The sequence below is a fragment of the Rhagoletis zephyria genome, unplaced genomic scaffold (genome assembly GCF_001687245.7).
Source record: "Rhagoletis zephyria isolate East Lansing unplaced genomic scaffold, Rhagoletis_zephyria_1.1 Rzeph_scaffold_00162, whole genome shotgun sequence".
NCBI lineage: Eukaryota > Metazoa > Arthropoda > Insecta > Diptera > Tephritidae > Rhagoletis > Rhagoletis zephyria.
Genome location: NW_016157246.1, coordinates 372276 through 376821, shown reverse-complemented (window position 1 = coordinate 376821; position 4546 = coordinate 372276). Strand labels below are relative to the sequence as shown.

The window sequence follows — 4546 nt, the reverse complement described above, 5'->3', positions numbered from 1 at the left end:
ACATTTTCTGATTTCAATTTAATATAAATAAGTATGTACTTATCTAGGCATTCTACATTAGTTTCTCTGTAAGGCATTCTTTGTTCGCTTCTCTGGATTCTGTTTATCCATGCGTTCTCCCTTCGTTTGAAGGTAATGCTGCGGGTAAGGGCTTACCTCCAATGACATGCCCATGTTAAAATAAGGCCTTCTTGAAGCGAAAGGGTAAGCGATTCCCATTGCCTAGCTCGTTTCCACTTTCGTTTCTGTGGTAATGGTGTTTTTTGCTGGGTAAGAGCATCAGAGCTGCCCAAAATGGATAAATGTTTGTACCGTTGGTTTATTAAGCAGCGGGAAAGAAATTATCCTATAAATGCATTAGCGCTGAAGGAAAAAGCTAAAGAGATTCATCTAAAACTAAAAGAAAAAGATTCAGCTTTTAACGCAAGTGATGGGTGGCTGCAAGGATTTAAGAAACGATTTGGCATTCGACTTCTTAAAATATCTGGAGAAAAGCTTTCTTCACAGCCTCAGCTTGTTGATCCATTTAAAGCAACTCTAAAAGCAAAAATCGAAGAAATGGGTCTATGTCACGATCAATTGTACAATGCTGATGAATCTGGCTTGTTCTGGAAAATTTTGCCAGACAAATCTTATGTATCAAGTGCCGAAAAGAGTGCTCCGGGAATGAAGACGGAAAAACAACGAATCACTTTTTTATGTTGTGCTAATGCATCCGGAAATCACAATCTCAAACTGCTAGTAATTGGAAAAGCTAGAAATCAGCGCGTTTTTTAAAATTTCAACTGCCCTACTGAGTACACAAGTTCCAAGTCCTCATGGATGACATCAACTATTTTTCGCGATTGGTTTCATAAATCATTTGTGCCGCAGGTTAAAATTTTTCTTATGTGGCAGAATAGACATAATTTTTAACAATTAAAATTCTCTATTTTTAGGTAACAGAGTTTCTTTCAAAAAAGAATCTGCCAGTTAAAGCACTTCTTCTAATAGATAATGCTCCATCTCATCCAAGTGAATTGGAGCTTAAAACAGAGGATGGAAACATAATTGCAATGTTTTTTCCGCCAAATGTGACCCCACTAATCCAGCCAATGGACCAAAATGCAATTAAGATAACGAGGCTTTACTATAGAACAAGTCTTTTAGCCATGATGGCGGCAAAAAATTCAGATTTAGTCAGTTCAATGAAAACAGTAACATTAAAGGATGCTGTTACGTTTCTAGAGATCGCATGGAATAAAGTCAGTACAGACACTATGGCTAAATGCTGGAAAAATCTTTTGAGTTTCACGGAAACTGAGGAAGATCCAGAGGAAAATATTCCATTGAGCATTCTGAAAGCAAATATGGATTCGCAGCTTCAGCTACTAATGACGCGCGCAGTTGATGTGCTTAATGAATTAAATCCTCAGGTTTGTCGTTTTTCTTAAGCCATTTTAGGGACACTATCAGACATAGTTTTAATATTTTTTATAGGTTGACAGTGCCATCCATTGAGGAGTGGAATCAAGATATTTTGTTGGATGATGTTACTGGGTCGGGACCAAATGAGGAGTTAGAAGTGTCCGATGATGACGCTTACGATGTGGATGAAAATCTACAAACAGTAAAGCCAAGCGAAGCCATAGAAATTTTTAACCGGGCTTAGGATTGGGCCGGATGCGATAATGTTTCGCAAGATGATCTAAATGTGTTAAGACGTCTAAGGGAGAAGGCTGTATTTCAATTATTGGAGCGGAAAAAACAGCAGAAAAAAATAACAGATTTCTTTTAAGAATAGATACATATGTATGTATGCCATGATCTCATGTAAAATATTTTTTTTTTGTTTTATGTATTTAGGTTGGAAACCTTTTTTTGTTTTTCTCTGGATTTGCTTTATGTCTGATTTTATTTTCCGAGCAATAAAAACGCTTTAACCTACAGTATTAACTAAATTTTGGCTTTAAATTGGCACATTCAAAAACGTCAACAATTTGATAAATGTCAACACTCGCGGTTTTAATTAGTTGACGTTATCCCGAGCGCACTGTAATAAACCTTTAGTAATATTATGTAAAAATTAACTTTTATTTAAATAAAATCAATTAGTATTTCCTCCCTACAAATAAACAGACCCCCTATCATATTTATTTATATTTATAAAAATAAAATAAAAAACCATTTTTTTTAATATACATTTTTTTATTTATCTATATATATTTATAAAATAATTAATAATAAATTATATTATTAAATATATTATCATATAAATAATAAAACTTTAGTAATATTATGTAAAAATTAACTTTTATTTAAAGAAAATCAATTAGTATTTCCTCCCTACAAATAAACAGACCCCCTATCATATTTAGTCATATTTATAAAAATATAATAAAAAACCATTTTTTTAATAAACATTTTTTTATTTTATTTATATTAATTAATAAATAATTAATAATAAACTATAACTATAATATTTTTATTTAAATAATAAAATTTTAAAAATATTTTATAAAAATTTATTAACATTTAAATAAAATTTATTAGTAATTATAATAACTAATTTAATAAAACTTAATAAAAATATTTATTTTAATTTATTAAATAAATTTAATAAAATTAATTTTTTTTTTAATTCTTATTTAATTTATAGATTAATATTAATTAAATTTTATTTGTTTTTTAAATTTTATTAAATTTATAAATTTAATAAAATTTTAAAAATTTTTAATTAAATTTATAAATTAATATTAATCGAAATTTATTTTTTTTTAAGTTTTATTAAATTTATAGATTAATATTAATTGATTTTTTTTTTTATTTATATAAATATTAAAATTTAAATTTTTAATTTTTCTATCTATATTTACATATATATAAATATAAATATATTTGTATGTATATATATATACATATAAATATTTATATTTACATATATATAAATATAAATATATTTGTATGTATATATATATACATATAAATATTTATATTTACATATATATAAATATAAATATATTTGTATGTATATATATATACATATAAATATTTATATTTACATATATATAAATATAAATATATTTGTATGTATATATATATACATATAAATATTTATATTTACATATATATAAATATAAATATATTTGTATGTATATATATATACATATAAATATTTATATTTACATATATATAAATATAAATATATTTGTATGTATATATATATACATATAAATATTTATATTTACATATATATAAATATAAATATTTAATTGTTTATATATATAAATATCTTATATAAAATATTTCTTTATAGAAATAAATATATTTTAAATTAACAGATTTATAGAAATGAAGAGGGTTTTATTTATATTTAATAATTAGTAGCCATACCTGCATGTATATTTAATAAATATTATTAATATAAATACTAAATATACTGATAACTACATATTAATATATATTTTATTGAGAAGTAACTTTTATATATATTATATATATACATATAATATTTAATTTATTAATATATATTATATATATTCCGTTTCTATATTATATATATATGTATATAAATATTTAATTAATATATATATTTCTATTATAAATAATTATGTGGCCCATCTATAAGCCATATTTTTAAACAGTGGGTCAAAAAGACCCGTTCTGGTTCGAGTTGATGGGTTAAACTTTTGATAGGTTTAACATAACGGTTGATAAGATTATTGCAAAAATTTATTGATAGCGACATAAATTATCCCAATAACTTAACTTTTAAAATTTTTTATTTCTTTAAATTTAAATAGTACATACGGATCTGGCCTGCAGAAAAAAATTATCAATTGATAAAAAATAACCCAGTTGTAGTTAGCTTTTTTGCGGGATTTCTATAAAATATATAACTTGTTGTTAGCTACAAAAAGCTAGCTTGAAACTAGTTGACAAGTAATGCAGGAGTAATGAAGGAGATTGTTTTCTTTAAACGCGTTGAGGACAAGTAAAAGGAAGATCGAAATTTCATATTATCATTTTGAAGTTATGTCTGACGGAGTTCAAATCGCTAGCTTAGAGTGAAATGTTGCTAAGTCCACTTTTCATGAACAATTAATTTTTGATGCAGGAAGCAAGGAAAATTGAAAATGCACCGTTTCTGAAAGGATCTAACTACTTGTTTTATTTCTACCCGTTTTATTCCGTGATGTGCAAATTTGCTAAGTCCAAAGTAGTCACAGAAAATTTGATAAGTCCAAAAAAATATGAATATTTTTTTTACGCTATCGAATTCGATTTGTATTGAGGGTTTTGTATGTATATTAGGCTGGGTCGATTATGTATGGGGGAAAATAAAAGGCATTTGACCGTATTGTAATAGTAATATTATGATATCTTAGGTCTAAGCCAATTGTTATTGGCCAAGAAAGATTAATTTAAAATGTATCTTTAGCCCGCGCAATTGAATCAAAGTGTATGAATTTTGAGAATGAAATTTTGGCTTGTATTATCTTTGGAATGCGTTCATTGTTATAAACAGGGCGATATATCAAATTAAGGGTTATTAAATTTAGTACCT

At 25.8% G+C, this 4546-nt stretch overlaps 1 protein-coding gene and 1 pseudogene across 1 annotated transcript in view; both read left to right on the top strand.

The window, feature by feature from the left end:
* ap (apterous) overlaps positions 1-4546 on the top strand; it is a 379716-nt gene that overhangs the window by 33343 nt on the left and 341827 nt on the right. The gene's annotated exons all lie outside the window — the stretch shown is intronic.
* LOC108355317 (jerky protein homolog-like) lies at positions 265-1774 on the top strand (annotated as a pseudogene).